Source organism: Anomaloglossus baeobatrachus, chromosome 1 (assembly GCF_048569485.1).
Source record: "Anomaloglossus baeobatrachus isolate aAnoBae1 chromosome 1, aAnoBae1.hap1, whole genome shotgun sequence".
Classification (NCBI taxonomy): Eukaryota; Metazoa; Chordata; class Amphibia; order Anura; family Aromobatidae; genus Anomaloglossus; species Anomaloglossus baeobatrachus.
Window position 1 is genome coordinate 574937113 of NC_134353.1, and position 25996 is coordinate 574963108.

A 25996-nucleotide genomic window follows, 5' to 3' on the forward strand; every position below is an offset into this window, starting at 1 on the left:
GTGATCAAGTTGTAACTCTCCGTGCTGCCACCTTACACCACTCTTCTCTCACCTTTTCTGTACACTAAACTGTTACGGTTTTTCATATAAACATAACATATGTACATTTTATATGCAATTCCACATTAGTCTTTATATCTTGCTGGTATCTGACCCTGAGTACTACGCTGTGACCTGCGTACTGCTGGTGTACTGGGTGTACTTAGCATAATGGTGTGGGTGGAAGTGTACCTATTTGGTGTTTCTGGTACTTGTGAGGATGGGGTACTGACTGTAGGACTGGCAAGCCCACTGGGACCAGGAATCTGTTCTTCCTCTACGGTTTCAACTTCCAGTTCTTCTTGTCTTGAGACTTCTTGTGGTATAGGTTCTGATTGTGGTTCCACCACTTGAGGGAAGGCGATCATTGGGACTACTACTGCTCCATGGTAATTTGGCCATGTTTTTGGGAAATCTCCTAAGACTGTATGGAACACATCTTCTTCCTCCTTGACAGGTTGTACCTGTATGGGTAAGGTGACTTCTCGTGTCTTCAGGGTTTCAGGACACGGTTTGAGTTGATCTCTTGACACGACAGCTGATGTCCTTCCTTCATCCTTACTGATGAGACACACTTTGGGATTATCCATACTGGATGGTAAGACTGTATATGGGGTGGTTTCCCACTGATTATCCAATTTGTTTGTGCGTCGTTTCCTCTTGAGAACTTGGTCACCAGGTTGCAATGGGGTTGCTAGAGCATGCTGGTTGAAGGTTCTCTCCTGTCTTCCCCTAGCTTGTTGGAGACTTTTCTCTACGCACTCTTGTACTTGGCGATACTGCTGCTGACGTAGGGTATCCCAATTGGATTCTTGAACTTCCGCATCTGGCTTCAGAATTCCCATATCTAAATCAATTGGCAGTTTACCGGGCCTTGCACGCATGAGGTAAGCGGGGGTGCAGTTTGTAGAACTCACCGGGACATGATTGTACAAGTCCACCAAGTCTGGCAATTTCTCTGGCCATTGATTTCTTTCTGACTCTGGTAAGGTCTTCAACAGGTCAATCACAATATGGTTCATCTTCTCACATAAGCCATTTGTTTGGGGATGGTATGCTGTTGTGCGGATCTTTTTACAGCCATACATGTTGCAGAATTCTTGGAAGATCTGTGATTCGAAAGCTGGACCTTGATCTGCAAGGACTTGTTCTGGGTAACCATGGGGTCTGCAAAAGTACGTCTGGAATGCTTTAGCTGCTGTTCTAGCTGTAAGGTCTTTCATGGGTACCACCACTAAGGGGCACTTTGCACACTGCGACATCGCAGGCCGATGCTGCGATGCCGAGTGCGATAGTGCCCGCCCCCGTCGCAGCAGCGATATGTGGTGATAGCTGGCGTAGCGAAAGTTATCGCTACGCCAGCTTCACACACACACTCACCTGCCGTGCGACGTCCCTGTGGCCGGCGACCCGCCTCCTTGTTAAGGGGGCGGGTCGTGCGGCGTCACTGCGACGTCACACGGCAGGCGGCCAATCAGAGCGGAGGGGCGGAGATGAGCAGGATGTCAACATCCTGCCCACCTCCTTCCTTCCGCATATCCTACGGAAGCCGCAGTGAGGCCGGTAGGAGACGTTCCTCGCTCCTGCGACTTCACACACAGCGATGTGTGCAGCCGCAGGAGCGAGGAACAACATCGGACCGTCGCGTCAGCGTAATCATGGATTACGCCGACGCTGCACCGATGATACGATTACGACGCTTTTGCGCTCGTTAATCGTATCATCCAGCCTTTACACACTGCGATGTCGCATGCGATGCCGGAAGTGCGTCATTTTCAATTTGACCCCACCGACATCGCACCTGCGATGTCGCAGTGTGCAAAGTGCCCCTAAGAAGCGTGAGTAATGGTCCACGATGGTTAAGGCATAGACATAGCCGGACCGGCTTGGTGACAACTTGACGTGGTCTAATGCGACTAGCTCGAGTGGTTGCTTGGTTACTATGGGCTGGAGTGGGGCTCTCTGGTTCTGTTGATCCTTTCTTCTGAGGTTGCATGGTCCGCATTTTCTACACCAATCTTCAATTGATTTTCTCATGCCAACCCAGTAGAATCTTTCTCTTAAGAGCACTTCCAACTTTTTCCAACCAAAATGACCAGCACCGTCGTGGTAAGCTCCCAGAACCATCTTGACGTCTCTCTTGGGCACGATGATCTGCCAGACCAACTCATGTGTTTTTGGATTGGTGTGCCTTCTACAGAGCTTCCCTTGGTACAGGAACAATTTACCTCTCTCTTTCCAGAGATGTTGTGTCTCAGCTGGGGCATTCTGATTAGGGTATGCACCTTGTTGTGTAAGCAGTTCTTTCACTAGCTTCACAGCTGGATCGCTGTCTTGTGTGTCAGCCCATCCGTGGTGTGCTAATGAGTTGAGAGTTGCCTGCTGTTGTTTTTGGTAGACACTCGGTTGATACTGTCCCATCTTAGGATGGTGAAAGGCCGGCAGCTCAATTTCTTCCAGTCCCTCCGGTTCCTCTTCCACGTCCCCCGAGTGTGGCATCCGGGATAAGGCATCTGTTTTGTGTTTGAAACGCTCTGTTACAGCCCAAACTACTGCCAGTAGTTCTAACTTGAAGGAGCTGTAATTCTCTGGGTTTCTTTCTGTAGGCCGGAGCTTCCTGCTTGCAAAGGCAATAACTTTCTCCTTGCCTTCCTGCTTTTGAGACAATACTGCTCCCAGTCCTACGTTGCTGGCATCCGTGTACAAAATGAAGGGTTGATGGTAATCTGGATATGCCAGGATCTCTTCTCCTGTGAGTGCCCACTTCAACTTCTTAAAGGACTCTTCTCTCTCATCACTCCACTGGAAAGGAGGATTTCGGGCTGCAGACTTCTTTGACTGTCCTACCAGGATGTCTTGCAGGGGAGCTGCTAGCTTCGTGAACCCTTTTATAAATCTTCTATAGTAGCCCACCAGTCCCAGGAATTGCCTCACCTCTTTCACGCTGGTGGGTCTTGACCAATCTCTGATCACGGTAACTTTTTCAGGATCTGGTGCTACCCCTTCTGAGCTCACGACATGTCCCAGGTACTGTACCCTTGGCTTTAGAAGGTGACACTTGGATGGCTTGATTTTCATGCCGTATCCGGATAAGGCTTCAAACACTTCTGCCAGGTCTTGTAGATGCTGTTCATAGGTCTTGGAGTAGACTATGATGTCATCCAGGTACAGGAGGACAGTTTCAAAGTTCTTATGTCCTAGACAGCACTCCATCAGACGCTGGAAGGTTCCAGGTGCATTGCAGAGTCCAAACGGCATACAATTGAACTCACAGAGGCCCATCGGCGTGGTGAACGCTGTCTTCTCCTTATCAGCCTCTGCCACAGGAACTTGCCAATACCCACTAGTCAGATCTAGGGTGGAAAAGTAAGTAGCGGATTTTAATGCAGCCAATGACTCTTCTATCCTAGGTAATGGGTATGCATCCTTGTGTGTAATGCGGTTGATCCGTCTGTAGTCTACGCACATCCTCATGGTCCCATCTTTTTTCTTAACTAGCACTAGTGGGGCTGCCCAGGGGCTACAACTGTCTCTTATTACCCCTGCCTCTTTCATTTCTTTGAGCATGTCTTTGGCGCATTGGTAGTGAGCCGGTGGTACTGGTCTATACCTCTCCTTTATTGGTGGATGGTTACCTGTGGGTATAGTGTGCTCTACCCCTTTGATCTGCCCAAAGTCTAATGGGTGTTTGCTGAATATTTGTTCATATTCTTTCACTACCCTGTATACTCCATGCTTTTGATGGGAGGGTGTAGAATCGGTGCCTACATGTAGCTTTTGGCACCAATCCTCCAGCTTTCCCTCTGAGCCATTGTCTTCCGCCTGACTTGACGGCTTCAAGGGCTCAACGGTGGTGATGACGTTGTTATCAACCGTATATAGCTTAGCCATGGTAGCATACTTTGGTAGGGTGACCTCATCTTCCCCACAATTTAGAAGGCGTATTGGCACTCTTCCCCTGTGTACCTCAACTATTCCTCTGGCCGTCAATACAGTGGGCCTACTGTCTGAGTACACGGGTTCTACCAGGGCTTGATAGTCTCGCCCTCTGATGCCTATTGCGGCTCTACACCAGACCAGCATTTCTGTTTTGGGAGCAATTACAATAGGTATTGGGTCACTTACCCTTGCACTGCCAATTTCACCTCCTGACATTTCTACCTGCTGCTTCAGCATCAAGGCTTTAATTTCCTTCTGCAGGAGTCTCTGTTGCCCAGGTTTGGCAGTCTCGACGATCTGCTGCAAGACAGTAATTACCTCTGCAAAACAATTTTCAATTACATTCATTCCTAGCAGCATAGTTGGTTCACGTTCTCGTCGGTCAACATCAACAATGACAATGCCCTGATTCTGCAATTCTACTCTCCCAATCTTAATGGTCATTTCTCTGAAACCAACCTGTGGTACTAATTCACCATTGCTAGCCCATATATTCAATGCAACATTAGATGGACCACTGCTAACGTCTGAATCAGCCCAGTACCTCTTATAAAGGACATGCGGAATTGATGTTATTTGGGAACCAGTGTCCAGCAAGGCATTGAGCGGAATGCCATCCAGCACGATGGGGATGACTGGACGTCCCCCCACATACTTGTCGTGCCAGGGTGAAGGACCTTGAGAGTTCATTCCTGAGGAGCGGCCCGCCTCCCCAGGGGATCCCCATTTAAAGCACATTCACGGGCAAAGTGACCTGGCTCCTTGCAACGGCGGCAAATGGGCTGTCCATCCGGCTGGTAGCGGTCGCTGGGTCGTCCTCTCGTCGCTTGGTATCTCCTAGGCCTCATCCACGGGACATCCTCCTTGCTGGTCGCCATCTCAATCTTGGGTGCAGACTTGGATCCACGCAGCTGCTGGACGATTCTAGCCATGGAAGCAACAGTGTCTGTCAGGGCATCAAGCCTTTGATGGAGAGCCTCATTAGTGATGGGCTCCAGGTGGTTAGCAGCAGCCGCTGACATGGCCGATGTCACCGGCACTACTGGCTGCTGGGGTGCCACTGTAAGGTGTTGAACAGAGTCTATATCCTGTGGCTCCTCCACCTGCTGGAGGCGGATGGCTCTATGCTTTAGCTGGGCAAATGTTAGTCCTGGATCCTGGATCACCATCATGCTCAGTTGTCCCCGGTGGGAAGGGGATGAGAGTCCATCCAGGAATTGGTCTATCAGCAGCTTATCTGCTCCGGGGGCTAAGGCAGGTTCTGCTAATTTAAGTGCTCTGAGCACCTCCTGCAAGTTTAAGGCAAAGTCTCTTGTGCTCTCTCTAGGTTTTTGCTTGCATCCAAAGAACCTCATTTTAGCCCGGCTGCCTGCAGTGGATTCAAAAGCTGCTTTTAGTCCAGCTATTATATGCTCTACAGTGTCCTTTGCATCGTCCGGCCAGGATGTAGCCTCCCGCTGGGCATTGCCAGTTAACTGTCCCATAAGCATACCAACACGCTGGGCTTCTGTCAGGGGGTACATGCTGTAGTAGATTTTTAGCTTTCCGATAAAGTCATTAAGTGTGTTGGGCTCACCTGAGTACTGCGGCAGCCACACTGCACCTGGGGTGTACGGCATCAGGAATGGCATGATAGGTGCCGCTGCACCGCCGGGCACAACAGCGTCTCCCTGCTGCGACATCTTTGCGCCCCCTTAGTTAATTTCACCAGTCTTCTTGACAGCAAGCCTGGGACACTTTTCTGCGTTTTCATTCGGGTCGCAGCACCGAGCGCACCTCCTCTGCAAGCGGTAGGCAGAGTCTTAGTTTAGGCGCGCTGTTCTCCCGCGCGTAGCAGCTAATGGCGCGATTAAAGATGGTGCCTGGAAAATTTTACCAATGATGTTTTTGGATTTTTCCAGGTATCTTTGCAAAGTTTAAAGTCCGTTCTTTGTTGCAACAATTCACAGTTCAAGTCTTTTATGCGATGCAATAAGTCTTCACAGGCACACGTCACCCGGGTTGCAGCCGGGTCCAGTCCGCATTCTGTTCGTGACGCCAAAGTTGTGTCGCCAGGGGTTAAGGGGATACCCAGAACCGGGCCAGGGGGTCGCTTCTGGAAAGGGGATCACGGTGTCGTGACCCGGTCCGTGCTCCCTGGTTCCACAATAAAATGGGGGGTTATGTTCGTGACGCCACCCGTGGAATGTGATCAGAGATGACCACCGCTGCTGCAGAACCTCCGGGGTGATGGAAGGCAGCTTGAGATGGGACGGCTCCCCACGGGTAGAGCCTTTTCCCCGGGGCAGTATGTTAGTCTATTGGGGGAGTGCAGGATACGAGCACAATAAACAGGCAGACTCACGGTTTTGCAGTTTCTTTGTCCTTTACTGATGATGGTATTCAGCAGAGTACTGTCCACGGAGTCTGTGAGGGGTTCAGGGCTTCTCCCACCCAGCCGGGTCGTTTTGGCTTCCTTGCCTGCACTGTGTGTCTGTGGCCCTGCTGCGGTATGAACTATGCAGCTGGCTCTGCTCTGCTCTGCTCCTAGGTACCGACCTGACAGGCAACTCGAGTCCTTCCTAGTATGTTCCTGAACTCTCCTATGTTGCTTGTGTCTGTGGTACAGGTGAAAGATCTGGAATCTTCACTTCTCTGGTGGTAACTGTGCAGTATGTAACCTGCAGTCTCGGATCCAGCATCCGTTCTGTGTGCTCCACTGGGATGAACTCAGCAATGCTCTGTCTCCCAGGAATGTTCCTCTGTGTACTCTGTCTCCTTTCCTCAGACCCTCAGCTAGGCCTGGAATTGGTCAGTGGATCCTGAGGTGAGCTAAAGCCAGCTTCCAACCTGCAGATCCTTTCTCCTCAGTGCTCTGCACTGAACTTCCAAACTGAAACTACTGACCATTTCCTCCCCCCACCAGAATGTACAGGGAAGCAGCTTGGTCTCCCCCTTCTGGCCAGGAGGTCTTGGTGTTGTGTGTGGGGAGTTAACCCTTTGTGTTGTTACTGTGGCAACCCTGGGGTGCCACATTACCAACAGCGCAGACGTCCACTCCTATCCTCCTACCACTTGTTTTACCCAGATCTCCTGACCTGAGGGTACTACAGCAGCAGTTATAGCTTGATTCCTCAGTTGTGGGTTCAACGACCCAAATAGGTGAGGAACTCCTTTACTAATCACCTAGACCAATCACCAGAGAAGACCCTATTGGTGTCCCCTTCTCTGTCTACATAATCACTAATCAGATTCATTGGGGTAGACATTTTCCCTATGAATTTTCTTGCCACTTATGAAATCAATGGCCCTTTACTAGGATTGATAAAGAGCCCAAGGCATTCTGTTTGATATTGTAGACCAGTGCAAAGTGGGCATCACTGGTGCCAAAAGCCTGTCTATGGCTGTACATATCTATGATGTTGCAGTAAACCATGCTCCTTGCTTATACCTTTGTGTCTATTTTACTGTTTTATTGCGTACAGGAGACTAAACTTAAGACTACGTGGGATTTAAGTGCTTTTTACAAGCAAATTATCACTATATCTGCAGGTAAATAGCATTTCTTGTGGTGACAGGTCCTAATATAATGGGAAGGTGTTTTCTAGTATCCTGTTTTACATTTATAACCTCTTCATTATCACTAAGATTTGGGTGTGGAGCAAAATAAATGGGACACACATACAGTATTGTTTTACTTGAAAAAATGATGTCAATATGTTGTACACCCTTTCCTGTTAATGATGAGAGACGTGTTTGTTTTTTTAACTCTTGCAAGATATAGGCTGTTGCAAAGAGTAAATATCATTAATTTTCTCAGTGATAACATTTTTATTCCAAGGTGTATTTGATGTAGTATTTTACTACCCTACCTAGCAATGTAATAATATTGGCAAGCGAATCTCCAGACAGGTGCCATTTAGGTAATATAATACTGTGACTCTACTCTGAATCTAACACCATGGATACTTAGAAACAATGTTAGAATTTGGCACAAATACTTTATCTTCATGCCAACCATTAAAAAGACACTTCAATTCAAGAGAGGGCAGCTTATCAGACCCTGAGGGTACATTCCTCTCGTTCTGGATGCTGTGCATTTTCACTGTATTCAACGCCACGCGGCGTTTTACAATACAAGCAAAGTGGATGCGATTAATAGAAATCTCATATCCACTGAGCTTCTTTTTATGTGACGTAGATTCACCTGTGGTTTGATTTTTCAACAGGCAACATGTCAATTTCTCTTGCAGGTATGCTGAGTTTCCTTTATGGATTTTCCCATAGCCTTGCATTTGGCTAGGTTCACATTTCCGTTGTTTTGCATCAGTCACAATCCGCCGCTCTGATAAACAACGCAATCCGTTTGGCGGAGTCCGTTGTTTCCCATAGACTTATATGAGCGGCGGATTGTGTCTGATGCTCTTGCGTTGCATCCTCTGCCCGACTGATCACTCGTGGAACGACTGACCGTCAGGCGGCAGGAACGCAGAGTGTAACGTTTTTTGAGCAGCAGAATTTTTAGGATTTCGCTGCGCATTCTCTCTCTCGGCGGCCGAACGATCAGCTGATCGCCCGGCAGCCGCCTTCTGTCAGCGATCAGCTGATCACCCGGTGGCCGGCTGCTGTGAGCGATCAGCTGATCACCCGGTGGCCGGCTGCTGTGAGCGATCAGCTGATCACCCGGCGGCCGGCTGCTGTGAGCGATCAGCTGATCACCCGGCGGCCGGCTGCTGTGAGCAATCAGCTGATCACCCGGCGGCCGGCTGCTGAGAGCGATCAGCTGATCACCCGGCGGCTGGCTAATGAGAGCGATCAGCTGATCGCTCTCATTAGGCGGCCGCCAGGAGATCATCTGTTCGCTCTCAAACGCCAGCGACCGGCTATTGTGAACGATCAGCTGATCGTTCTCTCTCTCACGTTTTACAACGGAGTCCGACAATGAATTCTTATTCTTGTCATACGTTGTACAACGCACAAGTCACAAGCGTTAAGCAACGCATGTGACTGATGGAAAACAACGGAATTGTGAACCTAGCCTTAGATGTGAAAAATCCGCAAGTAAAAGCACACATGCTTTTTTGGTGAGTTTCCGAAATTCTCCAAAAATGCATGTAATCCGCACCTAATGATGTCAATGCCTGGAAGTTTCAAAAACAAAACAGCTTTATTTAAAGTATGACACACCAGCGACAAAAAATGTAGTGTCAAAAATGCAATAAAAATGAAAAGTCAAAACGCAATAAAAATACAGCATCAAAAACACAATGAACACACATGTAAAGTAAGGTGCAGAAATTCTGCAGCATCAAAAACTCAACTGATTCTAATCGTGGCAACATAGCCTAAAAGTTTCACTCTTCTCTTATTCTTATTTTCTAAGAATGCTGTTAACCTCTTAACGAAAGGGTATTTTACATTTTTGCACTGTTGTTTTTTCCTCCCCTTATATTTTATAAGAGCCATAACTTTTTTATTTTTCCATATCGACATAGTTGTATGAGGGCTTGTTTTGTGGGGGACGTTGTACTTTTGAATGACACCATCCATTTTATTGTTTGATGTACTGGAAAGTGGGACAAACGTTCCAAATGTGGAAAAACAGCAAAAAAAAGATCAATTGTGCAATTGTTTTTTTATTTAAATTGTTAATTTTACTGTAAAAGTAGTCTAGCAATATAATTCTCCAGATCAGTACGATTATGGAGATAACACACATGCATAGCTTTTGTTTTATTTAAATAGTGAAACAAATTGAGACATTTTTAATAAATATGTTTTTTTTTCTTTGTGACGCCATTTCCCCAGAGTCATAACACTTTCAGTTTTCGAGAGCTACGTGAGGGCTTGCTCTCTTCCCACTACCCTTAGCCGGTTTTTATTGATATCATCTTGGGGTAGATACATTTTGATTGCCTGCTAGTACATATTTTTGCGCTGTTGCAAAAAAACGCCATTCTGGAATTTCGATTTTTTTTTTTTTTTTGTCACGCTGTTTACAGATCGGATTAATTTATTTTGTATTTTGACATACCAAACCTTTACAAAAGCGCTGATATCATATATGTTTATTTATTTATTAATTTTTAAGGGGAGAAAAGTTGGGTGATTTAAACTTTTATATTTTTTAAAACATTTATTTTTTAAGTACTTGTTTGTCCCCTTAGGGGACTTGAACTTGCAATCATCCAATTGCTTGTGCCACAGTATTACTGTATATAGAAAAACTCATGTTCTCCTATCATCACCAGCCAAAAGCTGGCTTTCACAAGAGTACCGTCATGACAGGCACAGGGCTCTCCAACAGACCCCTAGCCATCATAGCAACTCATCGACGTCCCAAAATCACGTGACATGGGAGCACAGAATGACGAGGCTGCCTGCTAGCATGTTATAAATACCAATGTCACAGATTAACAGTGGCTATTAGAGGCAAATGATGGCTTATTATCACAGCCATCATCTGCAGGGAAAGCAGCGGGATTAGCTAGCAAGTCTGCATAAAAAAGTCAGGGAGCCGGCATATGATGTACCCAGTACGTCATATATCGATAAAGTTTTATGTTGAGCCTCCCACCTATCAGGGCCCAGCCTCATAAACTAACACGATGTTATATTTTCACATTAGGAACAAAAAAAAATAAAATGTTCACATGTTGCAAATGTTATGCACTTGTTCAGACAACCAGATGATTTATTTTTGTGAATGCATTCATATTTTGGACGCTAGATCCCTTAAGGAATTCATCAAGGGGTGTGTTGAGCATTGAAAACCCATTAATGATTCACAGAACTTTATAACATTGGGACATAAAAATTATTATTTTTTGTTTCCCACAAAACGGGATTTGGATGTATGCGCCAATGGGGCCACTGACTATAATGGTGCAGACGGAGTCACCTTGTGCTCTGTCGTGCACCAGTTTCGGGAGTATACGCTTTCTGGAAGCGGTCACTCAGGCGCAGTCTATTACGTCCGGGTGTCCGCCTCCAGAAATCGTACACTCCCGAAAATGGTGCACGACAGAGCACATGGTGACTCCGTCTGCACCACTATATTCAGTGGCATCGTCGCCGCATATGTCCGAATCCCGTTTTGCGGTGGGTTCGGCCGCAAGCCCCGACACGACCACTGAACAGAAAGCTGAACGCAATGTGAAATGGGCCTAAGGTGTCAGCACTGCAGAAAAATCTCAAAGTTACATCTTTTTAGACCCTTCAATGCATTCATCATAGGTGCATTTGTGTCGCCTGCCTGCAGTGGTCGCCCCAGGGACACCACTCCACCTCAGGGACGCCACAGGGTCTTCACTTTGGTATTTCTGGCAACAGGTATGTCAGGTTTATTTATATAGGAGTCGTGACGCCACTCACGGTTTGCGGTCAGGGTTATGGGTGACCGCCACTGCAGGTTTAACGAGCGTCTGGGGCTGATGGACTCTGCAGTCGGATGGTGTGGCCTCCCGTGAGTGAGGCTGGTCCCAGGGGCTCGGGTGTGTAGAACAACAGGTCCCAGAATAACTCAGTCTCAGTCCGGAAAGTCTTTCAACTTGTTTTTACTCACTTTTGGATGTTTTGTGAGGTACCCGGGCGACGCTGAGATTACACCAGGAGAAACCAGGTATCATTTAGGCCAGTCTAAGGGTAACCGTTAACTCGCCTTCCTAGCACTTCTTGTTTCGGATAACCCCTGACTTGAAGTTCCATGGGATTCATCCAGGGAAGTCGCTACTGCCTTTTCTCCCCCTTTTTGGCCCGTTTGCCGGCAGCATGGACCAAGGAAGATGGCTCCAGGCTCGATCCTCCTTATGGGCCCCCTCGTTGTTGTAGTTGGTTGGTGGGGGACTTGTAGTTCCCCTCACTGGCAGGTTTAGCAGATCAATAAATGGACGTCTACACTAGGGACCTGTTCCCCGTGCGTGCCTAGTCACCAGGAGTCCCCGTACTCGACCGACTGACTCCCTCAGCGTCTTTCTGACTGACTTGCTGGTGACCGTTCTCCCCCGCCAACGGCTACCTCACGTGCAGGGTCTGACTAGAGTGACCGTATCTGCGTCTCCTAGAAACCACGCTCTCTGCTACCAGACTGGCTCTCCTCCTACTTTCCTGACAGCAGCTGCAACCTTAGCTTCCAGCCTCTCCGCTCCACCCCTTGCTGAGATGTGAAGGCAAGCCCCCTCTCGGGTCTGCCCAAGGATCCCCTCTAAAGGTGTGGGAGACCTGGTTGCTATGTGTCTGTGCGTACACACCATATTCCAGCCTTCAGGATTACCTGGAAGTACTGTCCCCAGCATGGGTGCAGTACTCAGTGGTGCCTGACCAGGTCAGGGGCGCCACACATTAACTATTTTGTTCTCACAAGTGTTTTCCAGGAAAAAAACTTGGCGTGAAAGTGAAAAACACTTGTGCTTCTGTATACATGCAAATGTGTTATTCCTGCTGCAGTAATGCAAAAAAGTGTGGATGCTAATTGCGTTTGGGTACAGGATGGGGGCATTTGGATATGAGTACTAATATTTCACACAAGTTTATTTAATTTTTGGAAGGTGGGGTGTGTGTGGGATATCCATGTTGCTTTTCCAGAGATTTTGATATACCTGTGATGTGGAACCCCCCTAAATGACGACAGACCTGAGTTTGGACTTGTTTTTTGTAGTATGACTTGATGTTTTATTGGTAGCATTTTAGAATAAATAACGTTTTTTATTGCTTTTAAGGCTAGATTCACATTTATTTCGTGCTCAGTAGAGCAGAGAGAAGAACGCGCAATGGTGGCCTCTGCGTGGATGACGTAGGATGCATCATGCACATGGAGCAATGAAGGAGGTTGGCAATGGTAGGAAGATAGGAGGCACCAGACCGAGACCAGCAACGCCCATTGGACCCGACTGCCCCGCTTTCGGGTCAGTCAGGTCTTTTTTTTACATTATATAGATCAGCCTGGGCACTAATATATAGTATTCTAGAATGCTGTACATAAGAGCTTACTGGTGGTGGACACAGGTTATAAGGGGAAATCCTGGTGACAGGTTCCCTTTAAGTAGGTTGCAGCTCGACCAAACCACACAGCAGGTAACTCTAAAGGGGACTTTACACGCTGCGAAATCGCTAGCGATGTCGAGCGCGATAGCACCCGCCCCCGTCGTATGTATAATATTTTGTGATCACTGCCGTAGCGAACATTATCGCTACGGCAGCGTCACCCGCACATACCTTGTCAGCGACGTCGCTGTGACCGCGGCGTCACTAACCGGCCGGCCAATAGAAGCGGAGGGGCGGAGATCAGCGGGACGTAACATCCCGCCCACCTGCTTCCTTCCGCATTGCCGGTGGACGAAGGTAAGGAGATGTTCGTCGCTCCCGCGGTGTCACACATAGCGATGTGTACTGCCGTAGGAACGACGAACAACATCGTACCGGTGAATGCAGCGATATTAAGGAAATGAACGACGTGTCAACGATCACCGTTTTGAAACGATTTTGCGATCATTGATCGTCGCTCATTTGTGTTACACGCTGCGATGTTGCTACCGGCGCCGGATGTGCGTCACTAACGACGTGACCCCGACGATATATCGTAACGATGTCGCAGCGTGTAAAATACCCCTAAGGCCACATGCACGTGTTGAGTACTTGGTGAGGTTTTTTATCTCAGTATACGCAAGTCAAAACCAGAAGTGGGTAAAAAATACAGAAGTGGTGCACGAGTTTCTATTATACTTTTCCTCTGATTGTTCCACTCCTGGTTTTGTATTACAAATACTGAGGAAAAAACTCACCAAAAACTCAAAGCGTGCACGTGGCCTATATCTCCAAGTAAGGACGAGACTTATGCGGGCTTCACATGGTACAATCTATCGTGCGATTGCACGAGCGATCGTACCCGCCTCCGTCGGTTGTGCGTCATGGGCAATTAGTTGCCCGTGGAGCACAAAGTCGTTAAACCGCCGTCACACGTACTTACGTGCTGAGTGACCTCGCTGTGGGTGGCGAACATCCACTTCCTGAAGGGGGAGGCACGTTCGGCGTCACAGCGACGTCACACAGCGGTCAACCAATAGAAGCGGAGGGGCGGAGATGAGCGGGACGTAAACATCCCGCCCACCTCCTTCCTTCTGCATAGCTGGCGGAAGCCGCGGGACGCAGGTAAGCTGTGTACATCGTCCCCGGGGTGTCACACGGAGCGGTGTGTGCTACCCCAGGTACAATGAACAACCGGCGCAAAGTAGAATAAACGATTTTTTAAAAATGAGCGACCTGTACATGATTCGCGTTTCGTAACCGATTTGCAATCGTTACAGACGCTCATAGGTGTCACACGGGACGACGTCGCAAGCGATGCCGGAAGTGCGTCACGAAAACCGTGACCCCAACGACATATCACATGATAGTCTCGTGTGACGCCCGCATAAGGCTATGTGCGCACTTTGCTTTTTTACCTGCTTTTCCACTGCTTTTTCAACTGCAGCGTTTTCATGCCAAAATGCTTGCGCTATGCTTTCCAAGCAAAGTCAATGGGACATTGAGCTTTCTTGTGCGCACTTTGCTGTTCAAAACGCTGCGTTTAATTTGCATACATTTGGGCAAAAACTTAGCGTTTAAAGAAGCAACATGTCAATTGTTTTTGCCATTTTGGCTGCGTTTCCCATCCATTCAATTTAATACAAAACTGCAGCGTTTCTAAAAGCACCGGAAAAGCACTAAAAACTCATGAAAACCGCAAGGTGCGCATAGGCTACTTTATTTGCGTTTTACATGCATTTTTAAAGCCAAAAGCATTGTCCTTTCTGCCAGAGGATGCTTTTTGAACTTCAACTACCTCGACGCAAAGTGCGCACATAGCCTAAAAGTCCCACGTCACCTGAGATAAGAGTGTAGCGCCACCTAACGACATAAGCAGAAAGTACAGGCACTGATAAAGAGTGCTTAGTTTTATAATATTTTCTTCTATTCTTTGTCCATAGAGATCCCGTCCAGCATGGACACTTGGCAGTGCAGGTATTTATGTGTAAGAAGGATTTGCAATCTGAGCAAACTGCCTTTATCCTTCAAAAGTTAGCAAGTTACGGTGTATTCAGATACAGCAGTTAAAATGCATTAAAACCCCCACAAAGAGCCATGTGAAAAACAGTGTTTGTTGCAGTAATTGACAATGCAGTTCTACAGTTCAAACACATCTATTTTACATATCTCATTGGAGAATGTATTGCAGCAAATTGCAAAAGTTCACAAAACTGCAGGAAATACACATTTTTTTTTCGATGCTTTTTTGATAAGATGCTTTTAACGTCAATTCAACTGCAACATCAGAATACACCATTGGAATGTAGCAACTTCAACAAATGTGATCGTGAGGTGCTGATGGTTTTCTCATGGTAGCTAGAAGCCTAGGACCAAGCTCTCAGGGTCTGCTATATTTGTACTCCAATAAAGCCCAGCCTGTGGATGTGCCCATGAACAAAATACATTTTAATCAATAGATCTTGGAATAATAATAAGTTCTCATTTAGATGTGTTAAAAAAATGTTCCTGTGATGAGCTAATGTTGTATATATGTCCCTGCTATATACTGTGTAATGGCCGTGTCTGACCATGGAGAATGGCTCCAGTTCAAGCTTGGTACATACCACATCTGACCAGGGGAGGAAACTGCTCACGGCTGTATCTTTCTAGGAGGTAACATACTTCCCTACCTGTTTTATCAGTGCCAGTCATTAGCCCTTTGAGTTCATCATAAATCAAATTAGGGACATACAAACTCTGGCACAAGCTGAGCTTGTATGTCATCCACTTGATTTATGATGAGCTCATGGGACTGATGACAGACAGAAACACTGCAAAAAAACTACACAAAAATGTAACGAAAACACTGCAAAATGGGCGTTTTTACTGCCAAGAAAGCAGGGTTTTAAAATTAAAAAAAAAAAAGGTGTGTGCGAACATAGCCTAAAGATGCAATAAGAATTGCATCACAATATAGGACACCTTGGCGGTTTACTGTAAAGGGTACTTTACACGCTGCGACATCGCTAGCGATCTCGTTAGCGATGTGACATTATAGATCGCAAGTGCGATCTTTCGGGATCGCACATAGGTCGCACTTGCGATCTAGAATTTCACATCGCTAACGAGATCGCTAGCGATGTCGCAGCGTGTAAAGTACCCTTAAGGCTATGTTCACACCCACTGTTTTTACTTTTTTCTGCAGACAAAACCTGCTCTCTTGGCAGTAAAAATGCTAAGTTCAAATGGCCGTTTTGCAGGTGTGTTTTTTTGGTTTGGATTATATTTGTGATTTGTTTATAGTACATCCGAGGCCTGCAACACACATCCATTGAAAACGTGCGTGTTTGGTCCGTTTCCGTATGGTTAAAGGCACACGAGCGTGTTATTTGATCTTCCGTGTGTTCGTGTGCGTCCCACGTTTTTTGCTCCATTTGGCACGGAAGCATGTTCGTTTTTGGGACGGAGCACGCACACACGGACATAATGTTAGCCTATGGGAGTCCAAATAAAACGTTCCTTGCACGGATGTGTGGTTATTCATACTCACCTCAGTTGCTGCGTGGAGCTGACCGGAGCGGCGGTGAGTAGCGCGATCAGCTGAGCTGTCACTGAGGTTACCCGCGGCCACCGCTGCATCCACCGCTGGATCCAGGTAACCTCAGTGACAGCTCAGCTGATCGCGCTATTCCCTTCATTAGCTGCGTGGAGGTGACAGGAGCGGCGGTGTCTTCTGCTGCTCCGGTCACCTCCATCCAGCAGAGCTGGAAGCGACGCTGGACCATCCTGGATTACGCTGGGCATGGAGGGCTTTTTTGGGGCGTATTAAATTGGTGAACCAGGGAATGTGTTTGTGTTTTTATTTCTAATAAAGGATTTTTCGGGTGTGTGTGTTTATTTACTGTAATTTACAGATTAATCATAGAAGGCATCTCGGGGAGACGCCTGACATGATTAATCTAGGACTCATTGGCAGCTATGGGCTGCCAATAACTCCTTATTACCCCGATTTGCCAACGCACCAGGGCAAATCGGGAAGAGCCGGGTACTGTCCCAGAACAGTCGCATCTAATGTATGCGGCCATTCTGGGCAGCTGCTGACTTATATTGTTAGGCTGGGGGGCTCCCCATAACGTGGAGCTCCCCATCCTGAGAATACCAGCCTTCAGCCGTATGGCTTTATCTGGCTGGTATTAAATTTGGGGGGGACCGCACGCCGTTTTTTTTAATTATTTATTTATTTCTATACTCCATAGTGACACACCCACCGGCTGCTGTGATTGGGTGCAGTGAGACACCTGTCACTCAGTGTGGGGGCGTGTCTCACTGCAACCAATCATAGGCGCCGGTGGGCGGGGAAAGCAGGGAATATGAGATTGTTTAATGAGCAGCCGGCTTTTTCAAATTAGAAAAAGCCGCCGGAGCAGTGTGAACGCCGTGGAGCCGGTGATCGGGGATCGGTGAGTATGAGAGAGGGGGGGGACACTTCAGTCACTCGGGGGATTAGCGGTCACCGGTGAATCCTACACAGGTGACCGCTAATCAGTACACGGCACACAGACAGAGCCGCGGCATGACAATGAAGTCGGGTGAAGTTCACCCGAGTTCATTCTCATCCCGCTACTCTGTCTTCCGACATGTAGTAAACGTCATTTTGCATCACACACGGACATTCCACACGGACAACACAAACACATGTCAGTTAAGTTTCACACGCACACACGGACATTTCACACGCACATACGGCTAGCATACGGGATACATACGCAGGCCACACATACCATAAAAACGGACCTAAAAAACGGAAAACGGACCTGAAAAACGGCCCGTTTTACACTAACGTGGTTTTCACGGATGTGTGTTTTAGGCCTAATACATATAGCTGAGTATGTGTGTGAGTATATCTGCTAAACGAATCCTCACCGTCGCATTTACAATCATGAAATTTTGCACAGACGCCTCATTTGATTCCCAGAACGTCATAGAACATCATGTTTTGAGGGGAAATTTTAACCCCGCGCTTTACAGTTATTTGCAAAACAAACAAAACGCCAACTTACTGTTTGTATGTGCGAGATAATATAATGGCTCTTTTGACAGTTAACCTCAATATTTTATCAGTTGGTCTATAGCAATCAAATCATAGCTCTGCTTCTATTTTGCTACAAGTCAAAGCTCTGATTGGTTGGTATAGGTAACGAAGGACATTCTTAGTATAAGGCCGGCTTCACACTTGCGATTGACTGCACGTGTGCAATGTGAGAAAATCTCGCATTGCACTCGGACCAATGTTAAAGGGAACCTGTCCAGATTTTTCCCTAATAAACTAAAAGAATCCCCTTCTGCCGCTCCTGGGCTGCATTCTATGAAGGTGCACCTTGGCCCTGACTCCCCTTCCAGACCCCAAAAATAACTTTAGAAAACTTGGCCATTAGGTATGCTAATTACCTGTGTTGGCCAGATAGGCGGGCTCATTTTCTGCTCCTATCCCCCCTCCTGCAGCTGATCGCCGTCCTCCTTTCTTGACTGATGTGATGACGCTGCCGTTATCATCCTCGTTGCATTTTCAAATCCCGCGCCTGTGCTGTTCTGTTGGCTCGCGCAGGCGCAGTTCGCTCTGCTATATCTGCTCTCGCTCGCACCGGTGATGTATTTGCGCAGGTGCGAGATTATGGTCGGCGCTGTGCATGACCTCACCAGCATCATCCTCGTACCCGACCATAATCCCGTGCCTGCGCATTAAGCTCACCGGCGCAAGCGAGGGCAGCTATGTTTTTACTCTGCCCGCGATATGGCAGAGCAAACTGCGCCTGCGCGAGCCGATAGAACTGCACTGCGAGATTTGAAAATGAAACGAGGATGATGATGGCAGCGTCATCACGTCAATCAAGAAAGGAGGACGGCGATCAGCGGCAGGAGGGGGGACAGGATCAGAAAATGAGCCCGCCTATCTGTCCAACCAAGGTAATTAGCATACCTAATGGCCAGGTTTTATAAAGTTATTTTTGAGGTCTGGAAGGGGAGTCAGGGCCAAGGTGCACGTTCATAGAATGCAGCCCAGGAGCTGCAGAAGGGGATTCTTTTAGTTTAATAGACAAAATCTGGTGACAGGTTCCCTTTGGTCAATGAGGCAGCTCCGATCTGCTATTTTTTTCTCAGTTCAAATCGGACTGAGGTGAAATATCGCAGCATACTGCGATTTCTAGAGTTTCTTGTGCGAGTCTCTCCAATTCAAGTCTATGGGTGCGAGAAAAAAAATGGATGTCACACGGACGGCACACGGACCATCCTAGTAACATTCATTTTTCTAAATACAATTCTATCATGTAGCAGAGAACACTGTAAATGCTCCTGCAAATGACTGTAAATGAGTAATAGCTGCTGAGGAAAAAAACGGATTGCACACGGACAGCACACTGAGAACACACTGACAGCACACGGATGAAAAGTGAGAAAAAATCGTCCTACTCTCCGGCATGAGAATCAGACCGATTTTACATACGCAAGTGTGACGCCAGCCTAAGACAGCTTATATGTCAGTTAATACGATTTTGGTGGTGAGCGAATGAGAGAGTGGGAGTGAGTGAGAGTGGGAGAGAGACAGAGAGAGAGGGAGAGTGGGAGTGAGGGAGAGTGGGAGAGAGACAGAGAGAGAGGGAGAGTGGAAATGAGGGAGAGTGGGAGAGAGACAGAGAGAGAGGGAGAGTGGGAGTGAGGGAGAGTGGGAGAGAGAGAGAGAGGGAAAGTAGGAATGAGGGATAGTGGAAGAGAGACAGAGAGAGAGGGAGAGTGGGAGTGAGGGAGAGTGGGAGAGAGAGAGAGAGAGGGAAAGTAGGAATGAGGGATAGTGGAAGAGAGATAGAGAGAGAGGGAGAGTGGGAGTGAGGGAGAGTGGGAGAGAGACAGAGAGAGGGAGAGTAGGAATGAGGGATAGTGGAAGAGAGACAGAGAGAGAGGGAGAGTGGGAATGAGAGAAAGTGGGAGAGAGACAGAGAGAGAGGGAGAGTGGGAGAGAGACAGAGAGAGGGAGAGTAGGAATGAGGGATAGTGGAAGAGAGACAGAGAGAGAGGGAGAGTGGGAATGAGGGAGAGTGGGAGAGAGACAGAGAGAGAGGGAGAGTGGGAGGGAGAGTGGGAGAGAGAGAGAGTGGGAGTAAGGGAGAGTGGGAGAGAGGGAGAGTGGGAGAGCGACAGAGAGAGACTTAGTTACTATCCCAGGTACTACAGCTAATATTTTATAAAGTTACTGTTATTCATCAAAAACGCACCAAAAAATGCTGCAAAAATGCATATTTTCAACCACAGATAGCAACAAGAAAGTGCAAACACGATGCAAAATGAAAGAGCAGCAAACAAATTTTGCTCTGTTATTATAACACTTGCTTGCTGCTTTCTTTTGCAACATTTTTGCACTTTCTTGTTGCTTTGTATGGTTGAAAATATGCGCAAAACACTGAAAGAATTGATATGCTGAATATTTAACAAAAAGCTTCAGTTCTCATATATTTTGTCAGGAAAAAACATGCAAGTGCATAACATTTTTTAAATCTAATAGCTTTTGCTTGTACTGTAAAAAGCAGCTTCTTATTTGCGTGAAAAAACGCAGCAAAAAAAGCTGCATGTGAACAGAGCTTAAGGCTGTGTTTATACTCTGTTGACTGACACAATTCAGCATACAGAATTAGAAGAGGGTAAAGTATATAGGTGGGCTGGAAATCAGCGAACTATTGCTCATAAGATCATTCATTCCCAATTATTGGCCCTTGTGAAGGTGACGGCGATCACCAATGAATTACCAAAATGAATGTTCATTCCATGGATGATCGGATAATTTAGGATGCCAAAAAAACATCAACGTCTGCACAAGGCCATACGTACATGATGTTGTTTAGAGATGGAACGATTATATTGTACTCCTTCCCTACGCAATCAATTTTCATTTTTGCATTTTCAAATTTTCCTCTCCATTCTTAAACAGCCATAAAGTTTTTATTTTTGCATAGACACATGTAGGGCTTCTTTTTTTGGGGGTGGGGGGGTGGATTGTAGTTTGGAATGACACTATTGATTTTACTATATAAAGTAAGGGAAAATGGCAATAAACTTTCAAGTGTAGTGAAATGGTGATAACATTCAATGCCGGCATGGTTTTTTAGGTTTTATAATTACAATATTAATTGTGCAGTGAAAATGACCTAGAATCATGACACTTCGGGTCAGTACGACTATGGAAATACCAAACCTAGAAAGAAGATTTTACTAATTTATTAGCTTAAAAAATTTAAAACTTGTAAAAAAATATTACTATCAATGGAGCTGTGTGGGGCTTAAGGCCCCGTCACACACAGAGATAAATCTTTGGCAGATCTGTGGTTGCAGTGAAATCATGGACATATTGTCCCATTTGTACACAGCCACAAATCTGGCATTGATTGTCCACAATTTCACTGCAACCACAGATCTGCCGCAGATTTATCTCTGTGTGTGACAGGGCCTTTAGTGTTAGTGATGAGCTGGTGTGCTGCTCTATACAACGTTGGGGCACTCAATATGCTTTGATTGCATTTTATTACGGTGTCTGAAAAACTCAATAGTGGTGTTTAGATTTTGTTTTTTTTGTTACTGTTTTTACTGATCAGTTTAATTAATTTGACATTTTGATAGATGGGACTTTCCTGGGTGCAGTCATACTAAATATGCGTATTTTATTTTTTTAATTGCTTTTTAATTTCTTTAGCAATAACTGAGGAAATATAGTGGTGATTAGTATAGTGGAAATATAGTGGTGATTAGTATAGTGGAAATATAGTGGTGATTAGTATAGTGGAAATATAGTGGTGATTCAAATTATTTATATATACTTATACTTTTTAAAACAGTTTTTTTCTTTGTACATTATTTTAGTCTCCTACTTGAACCTGTGATTATTTGACACTGCTATGTGCACAGGTGACACTGCTATATACACAGGTGACACTGCTATGCGCGCTGGTGACACTGCTATGTGCGCTAGTGACACTGCTATGTACACAGGTGACACTGCTATGTGCGCTGGTGACACTGCTATGTGCACTGGTGAGACTGCTATGTGCGCAGGTGACACTGCTATGTACACAGGTGACACTGCTATGTGCGCTGGTGACACTGCTATGTGCACAGGTGACACTGCTATGTGCGCTGGTGACACTGCTATGTGCACAGGTGACACTGCTATGTGCGCTGGTGACACTGCTATATACACAGGTGACACTGCAATGTGCACTGGTGACACTGCTATGTGCACTGGTGACACTGCTATGTGCGCTGGTGACACTGCTATGTACTGACACTGCTATGTGCACTGGTGACACTGCTATGTACTGACACTGCTATGTGCACTGGTGACACTGCAATGTGCGCTGGTGACACTGCTATGTACACAGGTGACACTGCTATGTGCACTGGTGACACTGCTATGTACTGACACTGCTATGTGCACTGGTGACACTGCAATGTGCGCTGGTGACACTGCTATGTACACAGGTGACACTGCTATGTGCACTGGTGACACTGCAATGTGCGCTGGTGACACTGCTATGTACACAGGTGACACTGCTATGTGCACTGGTGACACTGCAATGTGCGCTGGTGACACTGCTATGTACACAGGTGACACTGCTATGTGCACTGGTGACACTGCTATGTGCACTGGTGACACTGCTATGTGCACTGGTGACACTACCATCTATTATCTATCCATCCATCCAATCTATCCATCCATCCAATCTGTCTGTCTGTTTAATCATACCTATATATCTCATACCTTTTTACTATTGCAGACATAAAGAGCAAACACAATAGGAACAGTCAATCTCTTATATCATATCTATAACCCTTTACAAAAATCATATATCCGCATTCATGTATATTTAAAGGGATCCTGCACATCTAAGGCTATCTAGTTCCCCAACAGGAAAATGCACAGGTAACAATGCTATTTGCACTGGTGACACTGCTATGTGGATAGGTGACCCTGCTATGTGCACAGGTGACACTACTACATGCACTCATGACACTGCTATGTGCACAGATGACACTGCAATGTGCACTGGTGATACTGCTATGTGCACAGGTGACATTACTTTGTGCACTAATGATACTGCTTTGTTCAGAGGTGACACAGCTGTGTGCACTGGTGACACTGGTATGTGGAGAGATGACACTGGTATGTACATAGGTGCCACTGCTATGTACACTGGCGACACTTCTATATGCACTGGTCACACTTCTATGTGAACTGTGACACTGCTATATGCACTGGTGACACTGCTATATGCATAGGTGACACTGTTATGTGAACTGGTGATATTGCTATATGCATAGGTGACACTTCTACCGTCCGTATATGCACAAGTGACACTGCAATGTGAACTGGTTACACTGTTAAATGCACTGGTGAGACTCCTATGTGCACAGGTGACACTGTTATATGCACAGGTGACCCTCCTATATGCACAGGTGACACTGCTATATGCACAGGTGACACTGCTATATGCACTGGTTACCCTCCTATGTGCACATGTGACACTGCTATATGCACAGGTGACACTGCTATGTGAACTGGTTACACTGTATATGCACTGGTGATACTGCTATGTGAACTGGTTACACTGCTATATGCACTAGTGAACCTCCTATGGGCACAGGTGACACTGCTATATTCACAGGTGACACAGCTATGTGCACAGGTGACACTGCTATATGCATAGGTGACACTTCTATATGCACTGGTGACCATCCTATATGCACTGGTGACACAGCTATGTGCACAGGTGACACTGCTATATGCATAGGTGACACTTCTATATGCACTGGTGACTGTCCTATATGCACTGGTGACACAGCTATGTGCACAGGTGACACTGCTATATGCCCTAGTGACACAGCTATGTGCACAGGTGACACTGCTATGTGCCCTGGTGACACAGCTATGTGCACAGGTGACACTGCTATATGCCCTGGTGACACTGGTATGTGCACTGGTGACACTGCTATATGCACTGGTGACACAGCTATGTGCACAGGTGACACTGCTATATGCCCTGGTGACACAGCTATGTGCACAGGTGACACTGCTATATGCCCTGGTGACACTGGTATGTGCACTGGTGACACTGCTATATGCCCTTGTGACACTGGTATGTGCACAGGTGACACTGCAATATGCCCTGGTGACACTGGTATGTGCACTGGTGACACTGCTATATGCCCTGGTGACACAGCTATGTGCACTGGCGACACTGCTATATGCCCTGGTGACACAGCTATGTGCACTGGTGACACTGCTATATGCCCTGGTGACACTGGTATGTGCACTGGTGACACTGCTATATGCCCTGGTGACACTGCTATATGCCCTGGTGACACTGGTATGTACACAGGTGATCATGCTATGTGCACTGGTGACACTGGTATGTGCACTGGTGACACTGCTATATGCCCTGGTGACACTGCTATGTGCACAGGTGATCATGCTATGTGCCCTGGTGACACTGCTATATGCCCTGGTGACACTGCTATGTGCACTTGTGACACTGCTATGTGCACTGGTGACACTGCTATGTGCACTGGTGACACTGGTATGTACACAGGTGATCATGCTATGTGCACTGGTGACACTGCTATGTGCACTGGTGACACTGGTATGTACACAGGTGATCATGCTATGTGCCCTGGTGACACTGCTATGTGCACTGGTGACACTGCTATATGCCCTGGTGACACTGCTATGTGCACTGGTGACACTGCTATGTGCCCTGGTGACACAGCTATGTGCACAGGTGACACTGCTATATGCACTGGTGACACTGCTATATGCCCTGGTGACACTGGTATGTGCACTGGTGACACTGCTATATGCCCTGGTGACACTGCTATATGCCCTGGTGACACTGGTATGTACACAGGTGATCATGCTATGTGCACTGGTGACACTGGTATGTGCACTGGTGACACTGCTATATGCCCTGGTGACACTGCTATGTGCACAGGTGATCATGCTATGTGCCCTGGTGACACTGCTATATGCCCTGGTGACACTGCTATGTGCACTTGTGACACTGCTATGTGCACTGGTGACACTGCTATGTGCACTGGTGACACTGGTATGTACACAGGTGATCATGCTATGTGCACTGGTGACACTGCTATGTGCACTGGTGACACTGGTATGTACACAGGTGATCATGCTATGTGCCCTGGTGACACTGCTATATGCCCTGGTGACACTGCTATATGCCCTGGTGACACTGCTATGTGCACTGGTGACACTGCTATGTGCCCTGGTGACACAGCTATGTGCACAGGTGACACTGCTATATGCACTGGTGACACTGGTATGTGCACAGGTGACACTGCTATGTGCACTGGTGACACTGCTATGTGCCCTGGTGACACTGCTATATGCACTGGTGACACTGCTATGTGCCCTGGTGACACTGCTTTATGCCCTGGTGACACTGCTATATGCCCTGGTGACACTGCTATGTGCACTGGTGACACTGCTATGTGCACTGGTGACACTGCTATGTGCACAGGTGACACTGCTATGTGCACTGGTGACACTGCTATGTGCACAGGTGACACTGCTATATGCACTGGTGACACTGCTATGTGCACTGGTGACACTGCTATGTGCACAGGTGACACTGCTATGTGCACTGGTGACACTGCAATATGCCCTGGTGACACTGCTATATGCACAGGTGATCATGCTATGTGCACTGGTGACACTGCTATCAGCGTGATTCCCGGGTCTTCCCTTTGCCACAGGCCCACCATAGTGCAGTATGTGACACATGGCGGCTATAGACGGTGGTCTGCTGTAGCCACAGACTGCTCTGCAGCACTATTAACATTCTCCTGCACGTTCAGCCAATGCAGGGTCGCACAGCAATGCACTGTTATTAGGAGAGACCACCACCCACGCAATAGGCTAATATTTGCTAGTGATAGCCCCCTCCTCCGCCATAAATGGAGCAGCGGCCGGAGATAGCGT

The 25996-nt window shown here is 47.0% G+C and overlaps 1 protein-coding gene across 1 annotated transcript in view; it reads right to left on the reverse strand.

The window, feature by feature from the left end:
• Positions 1-25996, reverse strand: part of SLC1A1 (solute carrier family 1 member 1) — a 129442-nt gene that overhangs the window by 103084 nt on the left and 362 nt on the right. The window lies entirely within an intron of this gene.